General features: G+C 39.7%; 1 pseudogene; it reads left to right on the top strand.

The window, feature by feature from the left end:
- The window catches only part of LOC101690479, a 60,309-nt pseudogene that overhangs the window by 17,026 nt on the left and 26,206 nt on the right, over positions 1-17,077 (top strand).

The following is a 17,077-nucleotide window of genomic DNA, read 5'->3' as shown; positions in this document are numbered from 1 at the left end:
TATTATTTATTTATTTTGAGAGAGAGTGTATATGTGGAGTCAGATGCAGGGCTCGATCCCATGACCCCAAGATCATGACCTGAGCTGAAATCAAGAGTCTGATGCTTAACCAACTGAGCCACCCAAATGCCCCACTTTCCTTTATATTTCTTATCATGTCTGACACTATTACTTTCTTTCCTTACTAGAATAGAAGCTTCATGGGAGCAGGGACTTAAGATGTGCCAAAATAAATGCATTTCTCCATTCTTATTTGGGGCCCTTCAGAGGGATATTTGTGTTTGTTTCCTTTTTTTCCCTTTTTGAGTATGGGCTAGCAGTGTAACCTATACTTTTTAAAAACTTATTTGGTCAACACTGCTATTTCATATCAACACATTGATTATGCCTTTACAGCTATGTAAAATCACCCAGGTAGTGTGATATAATGGATATCCCAGTGACAAGAATGAAGGGATCCTGCGTTCTGAGCTCAGCTCTGTTCCCATGTATAGATGATACCGGAGTAGGGACACTGACCTGTGGCGGGTGCTACTGTGCCTGAGAGGCCCCAGCTTCCATGACGTCTTGTTCAACAACCCATGCAAGGCAGGGAGTGTTACATGGGATGGGGGTGCTCCAACATTGGGGTGAACTAGACTTTGTTTACAGTTAGTTGTGCTAGAATGTCACATGTGTGTTCCTAAAACTTAGCACTCTCTGAAAAAATTGTTTAGTAAAAACCACAGAGTTCACGGGCAAATTGGAATTGAGGGCATAACACTCAAAAACATTGGTGCGAGACATACTAAAAGGAACATCATAAAAACATTACCACAGTTTTTACTATGCATGTTAAATGGTGAAGAAAGATATCATACTGAAGTAAATATGACATTTTACCTTGAAAAGCCCTGATGTTTGTTTATAGAAGTGGGCACTGAAGGTTTCCACCTGTGAATTCAGCTGGGTGCAGTGTTCAGTGTTTTTGCTCATGGCTTTTACCTGCTTTTGCTCATGGAGAAAAGTGCATCATAAGCAAGTGATAAATTTGTGTGCTGCTCGTATTTTTCTGAATAATCATGTTGGAATGGTTTACATTTTTTTAAGCAGGTGGCAGAGCAGAACTAATGGTATTTTTCTCTTTCTCCTTTAGATGATAGGCCGATGGGAACTGCTGGCAGACGTGCTTCAAATGAGTTTTTGGTGTGTGGAGGGTATGTTTATATATTAAATTTGAACTTTTTCATATTTTGGTTTTTGTGAGTAAAGTTATAGAACTTTGACCATGTTTTTGATTCTAAAATTTATATTATTTCACAATTTGTCATTTCTTTTTTCAAAAACAGTTTTAATTATAGATAAAAGCACATAAAATCCGTTGTCTTCCCCATTTTTAAGTTTACACATCAGTAGCTTTATGTATATTCACAATGTTGTACAACCAGTCTCCAGAACTTTTTCATCTTGCAAAACTAAAACTCAGTATTCATTATATAGTAGCACTCCCCATTTCTCCCACCTGGGTGCTGGTAACCACTGGTCTACTTTCCCTTTCTATGAATTTGACTGCTTTAGCTACCTCACATAAGTAGAATATATATGTATCTTCTTGTGACTGTCTTAGTTCAATCATCATAATGTCTTCAAGGTTAGCCCATGTTGTAGCATTTGTCAAAATTTCTTTTAAGGCTGAGCCATAGTCCATTCTGTGTATAAACTGTGTTTTGTTTATCCATTCATCTGTCAATGGACAATTGGATTTCTTCTCCAATTGTTTCTGTAAATGTGAATGTGTAGATACCTGTTTAAGATCCTGCTTTCAATTTTTTTGTATATATACACAACACTGGGGTTGCTGGATCATATGATATTTCTATTTTTAATTTTTTGTGGGGTCGCCATGCTGTTCTCCATACTGGTTGTACCATTTTACATTCCTACCAATAATGTGCAAGCATTCCAGTTTCTCTACATCTTCAGCAACACTTGTTATTTCTGTTTGTTTTTTTATAACCATCTTAATGAGTGTGAGGTGATATCTCATTGTGGTTTTAATTTGCTATTCTCTCTAGTGGTTTTTTAGTGTCTTTTCATATACTTATTGGCCATTTGTCTGTCATTTGTTGTTGAGTTGTAGGCGTACTTTATATATGTTGGATATTAACCCTTTACCAGATATATGATTTACAGATATTTTCTCTCATCCCAAAGATATTCTTTCCACTCTGTTGATGTGTCCTTTGAGCATAGAAGTTTTAGATTTGATATAGTCTCATTTGTCTATTTTTTTGTTCTGTTGTCTTGTGTTTTTGGTGTCATTTAAAGAAATCATTGCCTAATCCAGTGTTATGAATTGTTTCTCCTGTGTTTTCTTCTACAAGTTATATAATTTGGGGTCTTATATTTAGCTCTTTAATGCATTTGAACTAATTTTTGTATATTGTATAAGGTAAGGGTCCAGCTGCATTCTTTGCCTGTGGATACCTAGTTTTCACATTTTCTGAAGAGACTGTCTTTTGTGTCTCCATCCAGTGGTTTTGGCATCCTTATTGAAGATCATTTGTCCATATATGCAAGGGTGTGTTTCTGGGCTGTCTATTCCATTCTGTTGGTCTCTGTGTCTGTCGTTATGCCAACCATATTGGTTTGATTACTGTAGATTTGAAATAAGGAAGTATGAAACCTCCAGTTTTGTTTTTCTTTTCCAAAATTTCTTTGACTATTCAGGGTCCCTGCAGATTACATGTGAATTTCAGAATAGATTTTTCTATTTCTGCAAAACAATGCCATTGAGATTTTGGTAAGGATGGGATTGATCTGTATAGATCACTTTGGGTGCTATTGACATCTTTACAGTATTAAATCTTCTAGTCAATGAAGACAGGGTGTCATTTATAACTTTTCCAGCAATGTTTTGTGGTTTCCAATATGCAAGACTTTCTCTTCCTTGGTTGGATTTATTCTTCTGTATTTATTCTTTTTGGTACTATTGTAAATAGTAGCAAAAAAGCATTATAGTATTGTATCGTAAAACGTATTATAAATAGAGTATTGTAAAAATTGTAAAAAATAGTATTGTAAAAAATATTGTAAATAGATTTATTCCTGTGTATTTTATTCTTTTCGATACTATTGTAAATAGCACTTTTCTGGGTTTTTTTTTAAGATTTTATTTACTTACTTGACAGACAGAGATTACAAGTGGGCAGAAAGGCAGACAGAGAGAGAGGGGGAAGCAGGCTCCTTGCTGAGCAGAGAGCCCGATGTGGGGCTTGATCCCAGGACCCTGAGATCATGACCCAAGCCAAAGGCAAAGGCTTAACCCTCTGAGCCACCCAGGCGCCCCCATAGCACTGATTTCTTAATTTCCCTTTTTCATTGCTCATTGTTAATGTATAGAAATGCTACTTATATGTGTCTGTTGATTTCATATACTGCAACTTTGCTGAATATATTAGTTCTAATGGCTTTTTTGGTGTGAAGTCATTTGGGCTTTCTGCATTTAAGATCATGTTATCCATGAACAGAAATAATTTTACTTCTTCCATTCCAGTTCTAATGCCTTTTATTTCTTTCTCTTGCCTAATTGCTCTGGCTAGGAATTCTATGTAGAAGCAGTGAGAGCAGGCGTCCTTGTCTTATTCCTGATCATAGAGAAAAGGCTTCCAGTCTTTAACCATTGAGTATGATATTAGTTATGGGCGCTTTTTTAAAGGTTTTATTTATTTATTTGACAGACGGAGATCATAGGTAGGCAGAGAGGCAGAAAGAGAGCAAGGGAAGCAGGCTCCCCGCTGAGCAGAGAACCCAATGCGGAGCTCAATCCCAGGACCCTGGGATCATGACCCGAGCTGAAGACAGAGGCTTTAACCCACTGAGCCACCCGGGCGCCCCTAGTTATGGGGCTTTATATATATATATATTTTTTTATGTCAAGGTAATTTTTTTTTATTCCTAGTTTGCTAAATGCTTTTTATCATTAAAGGATGTTGGAATTTTGTCAAATGCTTTTTCTGCATGAATTGACATGGTCATATGTTTTTTGTCTTTTGTTCCATTAATGTAGGTATATTATAAATCACATTTGGTCATGGTACATGATCCTTTCAATGTATTGTTGAATTTAGTTTGCTAGTATTTTGTTGAGGATTTTTACATCAAATTTCATCAGGGAAACAGTTGTGGTTTTTTGTTTTTGTTTTTGTTTTTGTCTTTTGGTAGTATCTATTCATGGCTTTGGTACTAATGTAATGCTGAACTCATGGAAGGAGTTCAGGAGTGTCTCCTCCTCTCTAATATTTTGAAAGATTTTGAGTAATGCTAATGCTAATTCTTTAAATGTTTGGTAGAATTCACCAGTGAAACATATGGTCTTGGGCTTTTTTTGTTATTGGGAAGTTTTGATTACTGATCCAATCTCTTTAACTAGTTATGGTCCATTCAGATTTTCTCTTCCTTTATCATTCAAAGTTGGTAGGCTGTGTGTTTGTAGAAAGTTATCAGTTTCTTGTAGGTTATCTAACTTGTTGGCAAGCACTTGTTTGTTCATGGTATTCTGTTATAATCCTCTCTATTTCTGTGGCATTAGTTGTTATTCCTTTTTTCATTTCTGATTTTGAGTCTTCTCTTTTTCTTACTTAACCCAGCTAAGTGTTGGTTTTGTTGATTTTTTTTTTAAATGCCAACTCTTAGTTTAATTTTTCTGCTTTCTCAGTTTTGTTTATCTCTGCTCTAATCTACATGATTTCCTTTTATTTTTTTTGGAAATGGGTTTAGTTTGTACTTTTTTTTTGGTAAGATTTATTTATTTGGGAGAGAGAGTGCCTGAGTGTGTATGCGTGGGGGAAGCAGCAGAGAGAGAGAATCTTCAAGCAGACTCCCTGCTGAGAATGGAGCCCAAAGTGGGGCTTGATCTTACAACCCGTGGGATAACAACCTGAGCCAAAAGTAAGAGTTGGATGCCCAACTGACTGAGCCACTCAGGTGCTCCTAGTTTTTACTTTTTATAATTTGAGAGGTAAAGTTAAGTTTTTTACTTGAGTTTGGTTTTTTCTTTTTAATGTTAGCATTTACAGCCATAAACATCTTAGTGCTGCTTTCACTGTATTCCATAAGTTTGGGAATGTTGTGTTTATATTTTCATTTTTCTCAAGATATTTTCTGATTTATTTTGTGATTTCTTCTTTGACCTATTGTTTGTTTAAGAGTGTGTTTTTTAGTTTCTTTGTATTTGTGGATTTTCTAGTTTTTCTTCTTCTATTGATTTCTACTTTCTATGTATTGTGATTGGAAAAGATACTTTGTATGATTTCAGTCTTTTAAAATTTTAAGATTTGTTTTGTGGCCTAATATGTGGTCTATCCTGGAAAATGTTTCGTGTGCACTTGAGAAGAATGTGTATTCTTCTGTTTGTGGTGAGGAGGGTGTTCTATATATATCTACAGGGTCTAGAGTGTTGTTCAAGTCCTGTTTCTTTATTGCTCATTCATCTGGTTGTTCTGTCCATTATTGAAAGCAGAGTATTGAATTGTTCAGCTGTTAATGTGGAATTGTCTATTTCTCCCTTCAATTCTGTCAATACTTGCTTCATATATTTCGGAGCACTGATGTTTGATGCATAAATATTTATAATTGTTATACTTTCCTGGTTAATTGACCCTTTATTAATGTCTTTTTTTGTCCCTTGTAACAGTGTTTGACTGAAAGTGTCTGATATTAATATTGCCACGCCTGCTGTCCTTTGGTTACGATTTGCATGGAATATCTCTTTTTTTTTTTTTTTTTTAAGATTTATTGGGCGCCTGTGTGGCTCGATAAAGTGATTGCCATTGGCTTAGATCATGATCCTGGAGTCCCAGGATCAAGTCCTGCTTCAGGCTCTCAGCTCAGTGGGGAGTCTGCTTCTCCCTCTGACCCTTACCCCTCTCATGTTCTCTCTCTTTCTCTCTCATATAAATAAATAAATTCTTTTTAAAATTTAAATTAAGGGGTGCCTGGGTGGCTCAGTGGGTTAAAACCTCTGCCTTTGGCTCAGGTGATGATCCCTGGGTCCTGGGATCGAGTCCCATATCAGGCTCTCTGCTCAGCAGGGAGCCTGCTTCCCTTCCTCTCTCTCTGCCTGCCTCTCTGCCTACTTGTGATTTGTCTATCAAACAAATAAAATCTTTAAAAATTTTTTGAATTAAAAAAGATTTATTTATTTGAAAGAAAGAGAACATGCATGTGGAGGGGAGAGGCAGGGGGAGGGGGGGGGAGAATCTTAAGCATGCTCCCCACTGAGTGCAAAGTGTGACATGGCCCTCAATCTTACATGAGATCCTCAATCCTGAGATCATGACCTGAGCTGAAAACATGAGTTGTTTGCTCAACCGATTGCACCCCCCAGGCATCCCTGGGATATCTTTTTCAATCCTTTTCTTTAAGCCTAATAGGGGAAGATTTACTTTTGCCATTTTGTTATTTTTATGTATGTCTTGGGGTCTTTTTGCCCCTCATTTTATCTCTTAATATCTTTCTCTGTGTTTTTTTGATCTTGTTGTGGTGACATGCTCTGACTATCATTTCCTACTGTGTGTATTCTATAGATACATTCTTTGTGACTAATTTTGGGACTACGTAAAATATCTTTAAGCTATAGCAGTCCAGGGAAGCCTGGGTGGCTCAGTGGGTTAAAACTTCTGCCTTCCACTCAGGTCATGATTTCAGGGTCCTGGGATCAAGTCCCAATTGGGCTCTCTGCTCAGCGGAGAGCCTGCTTCACCCTCTCTCTCTGCCTGCCTCTCTGCCTCCTTGTGATCTCTCTCTCTCTCTCTCAAATAAATAAATAAAATCTGAAAAAAAAAAAAAAGATATAGCACTCCATGGGGCACCTGTCCTGGGTGGCTCCACTAGTTAAGCTTCTGCCTTTGGCTCAGGTCATGATCCCAGGGTCCTGGGATCAAATCTCACATCAGGCACCCTGCTCAGCAGGGGGTCTGTGTCTTCCTCTGCCTGCTGCTCCCCAGCTTGTACTCTCTGTCTGTCTTTCTGTCAAATAAGTAAATACAATCTTAAAAAAAAAAAAGCAACAATCCATTTTAAGCTGAACTTCAGTTGCATACAAAAATTCTACTATAGAGAGTATGGGAGTTTACTCCCCCTTCCCCCTTATGTTCCTGATGTCACAAATCGCATGTTTATGTGTTCCTAATAATCACATAGATCTATAGCTTTTTTGGTACTTTTGTCTCAGACTCTATACAAGAATTGGGACATGCCAATCTTCCAAGAGAGGGAAACAATAGTGATAGCAGAACTGTATAATGGCTCTGACAGCTTCTGCTCTGCAGAGGGAACAGCATGTCCCCCATGGGAGCTGCTCTCTCAGCCTGCTGCCCAGGGCTTGTGGCAGGAGTACACACACTAGGGGCTGTAGAAAGGGGCTCAGAGAGAGGTAGTGAGTAGTTTGAAAAAAATCATACACTCTACCACAGGATATTAAGTGCATGTGGGAACAGATTATTACAAATACATTAAAATTATGCTGTATGCAAAATCAAAATGGTCTGATGCAGGAACAAGACATATTCTCTGCAGAGCCATTAAAATCCTGGAGCTCTATGTCATAACAACTATCATCTCGTAGGCGAGTCTTTATAACATTAGTGGTAGTATATCTCATTCTTCCCTTAGAACCTCACTTTTATTGAAACTATTTTGAAATATTTCACTGTATTTCTTTCCAGGAAGATGTGTGACCTCTAGACAAAAACTCTTCATTTCAATAAAATAACAGCATATTTTATTTTGGGCAGACTGCTTAATCTTTCTAGTATTCAATGCAGGTCAAAGATGACTTTCCACTTGTGCTGGAGACTCGGGGCCTGCATAGACCTGCCCTCTCCTCACCTTGGGCTTAGGGAGTCAGGTGGTGGTTGAATAGTGTTATTAATATAAAGCTAGACAGAAAAGTGGCTGCAGTGGTTTTAGCTAGCTGGAGCTCCGGGAATTGTTCCAGGGAAGACTGTGTAGGTGGAGCAAGTGAGCTTGGAGATTCTGTCCAAACAGACCAGATTTACAGGACACCTGCCATGGCTGCTCACATCCTCACAAGCTGGGGGAGGATTGCCTGAGATTCCCTGGGAGAGGGGCTTTGCATTATGTATGAAGTTGCTAAGTTGACTTCTTAGGGTAGTTTTATTCCACTCTAATTTTCCTTTGGTGATTAACTAACTAGTACAGGAAAAATATCAGAAATTGAAAATGTATATATTTTTTAAATGCCCTCGATGTACACCAACAGTGTACTTACTCATTGAAGTGAGACCATAGAAAGATGATATTTCTTCCTTCACATTCTGATCCTTGATGGCCTTGCTGGTTGGCCTTTCAGTGGAACTTGGGCTGAAAGGCCTGTGTGCTCTAGGTTGCAGGCACTATGGTTGGCGAGTGAAGTCTGGTAACGCTGTTTAATTTCTAGTAGTAGAAGTTTTTTGATTTGTTTTGTTTAATTTTCAGGTTATAGGTCAACTTCAATCAGGTATATACTAAATATTAAAAGCACAAATCATTGTATTTAAAAGATAGTTAATGTTACACTTGTCACTAATATAACATTGCGTGTCGACTGTACTTCAGTACAGAAGGGTGGATGGATAAATAAATATATGATACTTAATGGGAATTACCTAAATGAAGAGTAGAGCTAATAGACTAAAAGCTAGAAACAACAGTCCCGACCACAGCGTGGTTAACACCAAAGATGTAGTTTCCTCGCAAGATGAGAAGTCAAAATAAATGGTTGTTGCCTTCGTTTCTGTGGCTCAAGGAATTTGTCTCTGGTTCTTTTGGCCTGTTCTTCATGGTTCAGAGGTAGCTGCTGAAGCTCCAGCAAGTGTACGACATTCCGGATAGGAGGAAAGAGGAAGAATGGGTAGAAGGCTGCTACTTAGACCTTATTGACCGAGAGAGAGAGATGGCTGCAAAGGAGTCTGGGATGTATCATAATTTCACTGAGCAAATCACACCTTCCATAAAATTTGAGTTCTGCTAGTAAGAAAGAGTGGGCGAATGGCTATTGGGGAAAGCAGCTACGATCTCTATGATGGATGAGATTTTCTTTTTATTTAAATATGAGATACTCTAATGGTTCAGAAAGCCCTAAAGTGACACTTTAAAAGATAATCATCCTATTTGTTAGCTAACTAGATCTCCGATCTCTTTATATCTGCAATGTAATTTGAGAAAAACATGTTAGATTTATGGGGCTTTTTTAGTATTATAGACAGACAGAAGAATGAAATAAATCATCTTTTTTAAGGTCCAGTATTGTCCCTGATGTTTTTCATAGGTTGTAGATTGAATCAAAAGGACATTATATTTCCAAATTTATGAAAAGCAAGGAGAGAGGCTATTACAGAAACCCAGCACTAACACTTCAACATGTAGACCTCAGATCGGTCATGTGCTTTGAGAGTTGTACAGTGTTATTTTCAATCTTTTTAAAAGAGTTGTTTGGGAATGCTTACTGCATTCATGACTTTTGTACACATTCCAGTCATCTTTGCTCTTGAACTTCCTGTTCTTTTACCCAGCATATTTTCCTAGAAATATTTTTTTCTCCTCACATAATAATGAATAGCAGAACGTGAGCAGATGAAACAGAAATTTGCCAGCCTACAGACTTCTCCTACTGTTGCAGAGGAATGTTTTTCCAGTTCTTATTATGATTCTTAGTCCTCAGAAGGCTTATAAATGCCTGGGGAGTTCCAGTGTGATTTTTTTTTTGGCCTTATTTTTGAAATGATCATTTTTTATTCACAAGAACATGATCATTTGGTCTCTTCTAGAATTTTCTCTAAATATCATCAAGGTATCAAATGAAAGAGAAACAGTCTCACTTGGATTTCTTTCCTTTTTCAATTCATGATTGTTGCAGTCCGTGTCAGCCCACTGTGTCGCCTGACAGTGAGACAGCACCAATTCCAGTTCCTACTCAGATAAGGAATTACCAGCACATAGAGCAGAATCTTACATCTCCTGCCAGCTCTGGCACAAATCTACATGGTTCTCCAAGGTAAGTGAGTATTTTTTTTCCATCTTTTTCTTTTAAAAAATTTGTTGTTTTTGAAAGATCTGTTACTTTCCATGGTTTAACATAATCTCTTACCTGTGTGTATCATGGAGGTATACAAAATTGAAGAATAAAAAACTTCTGTAATGAATCTATTTTTTTAACGGTTTTATTTATTTATTTGACAGACAGAAATCACAAGTAGGCAGAGAGGCATTTGGAGGTGGGGAGGCAGGCTCCCCGCTGAGTAGAGAGCCCGATGCGGGGCTTGATCCCAGGACCCTGAGATCATGACCTGAGCCCAAAACCACTGAGTCACCCAGGCATCCCTATAATGAATCTATTTAAATGGTGGTTAAGCTTAGCTGGATGATATAGTAGGATATGTATATATAATAATTCTTAAGAATTAAGGAAGAACTTATTAAAGATGAAACCTCACTGGTTGTACAGATCATTTACATATTATTTATTTCCTCTACATCCTGAAACCCCACTAAGGTAGCAAGAACGAAAAGGTCTAAGTCCACTAAGATAAGTTAGATAAGTTAGATAAGAACACATTCTCAGAGGATGAGAGGTTTCAGCACCTTTCTGGAAAACAGAAAAAAGATGAAGGGGGCCCCACTATAGTAGGGCCAGCATCAGAGTGCCCCACGGTGCCCCCGAGACCCCAGCCCCCAGAGCTCAGGGAAGGGAGAGCTGCAAGTGAGGCATAAGGCTGAAGACAAAAAAGTGCAATCTGGACGAAATAGCAAGAATACAAAGAAAAGAAAACTTATGTGAAATATGTGTACCCTGAGAAGTAGGGTAGAGACTGCATCTGTACATTAGAACAGAATGCTGTTGAAAACAATCAACATCAAATAGACTTCTTGGACATTCCAAAACATAACTGAAAAAAAATAAAAATAAATGTTGAAAGACAAATTTGAGACTGTATCTGAAATAGATGACTCAAATAAAGAAGATGGAAACTATGATTAAAAAATATTCTTCCAGCATTATGGAATGTGGGCATTCCAGAAAGAACAAGTTAAAGAAGAAAATTTCCAGGAAATAATAAAAAAAAAGTTTTCTAGAATTGGAGAGTACATGATTTTAGATTTAAAGGGCTCACCAAATGCATAGTTGAATGAATGGAAAAAGGATGTCATAGGATGAGATGAAAACTCATGAGAGCTTTCTACAAAGGATGTTTTGGTGCAAAACCTGTGAAAATTATTAATGCATATATCTTTTGAGCCCAGCACTTGAACTTCTGGTAACTTATTCTGTAGCTACACAGTCCTTGCCTGTGTATGAAGCTACATATATACAGGTTGTTAATTTGATAATAGCAGAAGATAAGAAATAAGCCAAGTGCCCACCAGTAAGTGACTGAGTCCTTAACGTCCATCTGTGACAGTGGAGCACCTTCCTTCAAGAGGAAGGAAGCTCTCTCTGTACTGAGGTAGAAAAATTTCCAAGGCATATTATAAAATGAGAAAAGCAAAGCGATAGCAGAATTAGCAGTGGTTTTCAAAGTGTGGTTTGTGTGTGACTCCCTTTTGAAAGGTTCATGAGGTCAAGACTGTTTTCATAATGATTGGGACACTCTTTGCTTTTTTTCGCTATGTTGACATATGCACTAATGATACAGAAGCAATGACATGCAAATTGCTGGTGCTTTAAAATGCATCAAGGTAGTGGTACCCAAATGCACTGTGATTTTTCATATCTCTTACCACCACACAGTAGCGGTACCAAGGAATGTCTTTAAGGAAGCAGTAAAAGTTACTATTTCTCTTTGAAAATCGCAACCTTAAGTAGCTTGTGGGCATAAAGCACTTTTGGAGTAGTTCTTTTAAGGAAAAGCATTTTCATGATTGTTTCATGATTGCAAGTTGAACTCACCCTATTTTTCATGGAAACACCATTTTTTCATGGGAGAACAGCTGACAAGCTATCAGTTGTGGGCATTGGGCAGCCGTTTTGTTGAGAACAGTTGAACGAAGTCTGCCATTCCTAGAAAACAAGTGACATAAAATTTGAGCTCTTGAGCAAAAATTAGAATTTTTGAAAATATACTCACCATATTCACCACTGTGATCTTGACAGCTCCTCTTATGCCTTGACGGCCACTTCTGTTAAGATTTGCAGTGACATTTTGTTATGGATGTGACTTTTTGATACTGTGTGATATGTTAACATTTGGAATACCTGCATATACTCATTCAAAATGCCAAATGTTTAAAAATCCTGCATGGATAAAAAAAATCTAGTCCAAGCACAAGATACCTTCCAAAGGATTAGAGCCTAGTATAAAACAAAATTTCATTGGCATGGTTTCAGATTCCACATTGCAGTGTTTCTTTTAGATCATCAAGGAGTCCAATGGCTGAGTTTTGGTGTAGTCTCCAAGACAAGCATCACAAAAATCTGAAAAGGCTACCAAAATATTCCTCCCTTTTCTGGCTACATGTTTGTGTAAGGCTGGATTTTCTCTATGCATGTCCCCCAATATATGTGCTATAGAAAAGATTGAATACACAAACAATTCTGAGAATCCCAACTACTGAGCCAGACATTAAGAGATTTTAAAAAATGTAAAACAGTGTCATGCTTCTCATGAATTTATTTTGTTTGGAAAATATAATTAATTTTCATAATCTTACATTACATGTAATAAGTTTATTCTTCTTAATGAATTCTTAATTACCAGTTTTTTTCAGTTTTAGCTTCTCATACAATAAGTTTCAATAGATTCAAGTTTTATAAATAAAAACTCTGGGATAGGGGTGCCTGGTTGGCTCAGTCATTTAAGCATCTGTCTCTTGATTTCAGCTCAGGTCATGATCTCATGGTCATGAGATCAGGCCCTGTGTAGTCTCTGTGCTGGGTGTGGAACCTGCTTAAGATTCTCTCTTTTCCTCTGCCCCTCCACCCCCAATCCCCTCTCTCTCCCTCTCTTAAAAAAAAAAAAAATTCTGGGATATTCAGTAATTTTAAGTGTATAAAGGAAACCAAAAACAAACAAAAAAAAACAAAATAGTTGGTATGGTATACATTACCTTTGTTAAAACAAGATGAAAATAATATTTTCAGTTTGTTTGCTGCTGATATGACTTAAGGAATTCTGAAAGGATATCTTAGAAACTAAAAATAGTGGTAACCTTTGGAGTAGGACTGAGGGAGTGTCGAGAAGTAGGCAGATGGAATATAAGGATGGGAGGGAGACTTCACGCCATATAACTTTATACATTTTCTACTTGTTCCATGTGATTATATTACATATTTTTAAAAGCTCTACTCCCTGACATGTTGTTAGGAAATTTTAGGAAAAAAGGAGAGCCCAGAACCTGCCAGAGAGGGAGTCATTTATTTTTCTTTTCAGATCTGCAGTGGTCAACACCAGCCCACTGGGCTTCCTCTGGCTGGGATCCTGCTCCCTGGCGCCCGCAGACACAGTGCAGACAGTCGGACGAAGACTCTCCACTGGGTCTTCCAGGCCTTACTCACCTTCCCCTTTGGGTAAGGAGAATGGAACTGTTGTTTTCACCTTTTTTCCACTGTGGCGGCTCTGACATGACACTGTCTTTAGGAGCAGTGGCTCACGATGGCAGTGAGTTTCAGCTGATGGGAAGCCATATCCTACCCCGCCCACTCTCTACCTTCTCCCCGGCCCGTGTCAGCATCCCCAGATACGTTTGTCTTTGTCGGGACTGCTGTTGGAAATGTAAAATAGATCTCATGGATAAAAAGTATCTCCACTGGGTTTGGGCTCCAAACACACAAAATCAGAAACCCTAGATAATAATTGCATGAAATTCCTACCCTACTGACCCCTCAGATTTGTAAGGATTAAGAGACACTCTTGTGTACAGCAGCACTGGCTTGGGTCCCCGGGGGGCCTTCCAGCTCCGGGAGGAAGATGGTGGCAACTTCAGCCTGGGTCTTTCCACCTCGCCTGGGAAGTCTGCAGGGCACAAGGGGGGAAACCGCACAAGCAGCCCCACAGCTCAGGCAACAAAACCCCAAACAAACAGGAAAACGAACCTAAAACCACAATTTTCATGAACTGAGAGACAAAATGCTCCAACTTCAGAAAACATGCAAGACAGGCCAAAGCACCTGAGACCGCAGAATCTGAGGGAGACAGCACTGGTGTCGCGGGGCAGAGTGGGATCAGGGGCAGAGAGGGCCCCAGGGCAGCAGGTCGCAAACTGGGCCCCCCATATAAATAGATATGTATTTTTTTACTTCTTAAAGGTAAATTTTTATACCCCTGTAAAGGGCTCCACTCTTGGGCAAAACTGCCGAGGTAAGAGTAGGGAACGTGAAGAAATTCCAAGAGGAGGCCGAGGGAGAAAGATTGAAGTATGCCCAGGAGCCCTGATTCAAAAAAACCCACCATAATGATAGTTTTGAAAAATGTGTATCACCATGCCTATTGCAGTAGTTCTGAAGCTGCTGTTTAGCTGAAAAATCTTCCTGAACAAAATCTGGCCCTCCCTCACCCCCTCAAGCAGTTCCTGAGGCACCTCAGAGTCTCCCCAGACAAGGGCCAAGTCTTGTCCTTGCCCTCCAGGAAAAGGCCCCTCCTCAGGATTTAACCTTTGCTTGCCTGTGTAACCCCCCGGTTACAGACCTACGTCTCCTGTCTGCTTCATCTCCCTGAGCTTTCCCAGTTCTTCCTCTGGTTGGTTTGGGCTCTCAGAGGTGGATGCAGAGAAGGGAGCTGCAGAGACGTGCCAGAATAACGGGGGAGGCGCCTGGGATGGGTGCGGGGGGGCAGGGAGAGGAGGGCTCTGGGGGAGCCCCTTCAGACCTCCTTGTAGCCCTGACCCCTGTGAGGGAGATAGGGAGGTAGGAGGAGTGGGCAGGGGAGCCTTGACTAGAGTGAATTCATTCTAAGAACATTTTAGCCAGGCCCCAGGAGTGTCCCCAAGCACTTGATGGTCCAAATTCCCTGACCTGCTTGAACCAGCCTGAATGAGTGCCGCGTCCACGTGCAGGTGTTGGCTGCGGCTGCGAGCAGCCTCGGGGAGCAAGGCTTGGGACGGCAGGAGGAGCTTGGTGGGTGCAGAGCGACAGCAGCTGGGCCACCCGCTTGCTGCGCGGTCCACTGGCTGGGCCCCCTGCAGCTCCAGAGCCTCCAACACCGCCAGCTCCTTCCTTCTCAGTCTGAAGTGACCTACTGGTTGCAGGCATCAGTTTGTTCCCGTGGCTTGCTTTCCTGCCACCCTTGTTTCAAGGCCTATTCTGCGGTTCTTTAGACCGTTGTGTGCCCAGCACCCCGCACCCCGCACGCTGGTCAGAAAGTGCCTGCTGAAATAAAGCTTTGCTCATCCGGCTTTGCTGACTGTCATGTACTGTATAGTTGGTGCGTGTCTTACCTGCTCCTTCTGGCACTGGTTTTAAATCACCTCTCGTTCCTTTCCCCATTTCCCTGCTCACAGTTGGGACCATTCCGGAGCAGCTGAGTCAGTGCTGCTGTGGACATCCTCAGGGTCACGAATCCAGGAGTAGAAACTCATCAGGTAGGAGATCTGTTTGGCATATTAATAATTTTAATCCTGTTATAAGTGGATTTGAGTTATGTTTTTCTAGTCTTACCAAAGGAATAGAACTGATATGAAATATTCTTTTTTTTAATAATTATTTTTATAAACATATATTTTTATCACCAGGGGTACAGGTCTGTGAATCACCAGGTTTACACACTTCACAGCACTCACCAAAGCACATACCCTCCCCGATGTCCATAATCCCACCCCCTTCTCCCAAACCCCCTCCCCCCAGCAACCCTCAGTTTGTTTTGTGAGATTAAGAGTCACTTATGGTTTGTCTCCCTCCCAATCCAATCTTGTTTCATTTATTCTTCTCCTACCCACTTAAGCCCCCATGTTGCATCACCACTTCCTCATATCAGGGAGATCATATGATAGTTGTCTTTCTCTGCTTGACTTATTTCGCTAAGCATGATACACTCTAGTTCCATCCATGTTGTCGCAAATGGCAAGATTTCATTTCTTTTGATGGCTGCATAGTATTCCATTGTGTATATATACCACATCTTCTTGATCCATTCATCTGTTGATGGACATCTAGGTTCTTTCCATAGTTTGGCTATTGTGGACATTGCTGCTATAAACATTCGGGTGCACCTGCCCCTTTGGATCACTACGTTTTTATCTTTAGGGTAAATACCCAATAGTGCAATTGCTGGGTCATAGGGCAGTTCTATTTTCAACATTTTGAGGAACCTCCATGCTGTTTTCCAGAGTGGCCGCACCAGCTTGCATTCCCACCAACAGTGTAGGAGGGTTCCCCTTTCTCCGCATCCTCGCCAGCATCTGTCATTTCCTGACTTGTTGATTTTAGCCATTCTGACTGGTGTGAGGTGATATCTCATTGTGGTTTTGATTTGTATTTCCCTGATGCCGAGTGATATGGAGCACTTTTTCATGTGTCTGTTGGCCATCTGGATGTCTTCTTTGCAGAAGATATGAAATATTCTATCTGTTGTCCTACTTTCTAGGATCTTGGTTTAATATGCTTTAGCATATCATATAGTTAATCAAATATCTCCTTTAGGTATCTTTTCTCTTGGGAATTAATTAACTGAGCCAAATTTTGATCATTGTCACATAGATAATAAAAACCAATCTAGGGGCATCTGGGTGGCTCAGTTAGTTTCTGCCTTCGGCTCGGGTCATGATCCCAGGGTCCTGGGATTGAGCTCTGTGTCAGCTCCCTGCTCGGCAGGAAGCCTGCTTCTCCCTCTCCCATCTCCCACCTACCCTCCTGGCTTGTGTTCCTTCTCTCACTGTCTCTCTCTCTCTGTCGAGTAAATAATAAAATCTTAAAAAAATAAATAAATAAAGGAAAGAAAACCAATCTAGAAAATGAAATTTCATTCCTTTGATTAATACTGTTCTTGATAACAGCTGCTAGTTAGCATGAGATAAACAAGAAATATAGTTTATTTGCTTTAATATAAAATATATAAAAGATACGTGCAAATCACACTTTTATTAGTCAAATTTTAATGTGAATTTG

This window comes from Mustela putorius, unplaced genomic scaffold, assembly GCF_011764305.1.
Source record: "Mustela putorius furo isolate JIRA1106 unplaced genomic scaffold, ASM1176430v1.1 tig00000731_pilon_pilon_pilon, whole genome shotgun sequence".
NCBI classification, from domain to species: domain Eukaryota; kingdom Metazoa; phylum Chordata; class Mammalia; order Carnivora; family Mustelidae; genus Mustela; species Mustela putorius.
The sequence above is the reverse complement of the archived record's forward strand: the minus strand, read 5'-3'. Positions and strand labels throughout refer to the sequence as shown.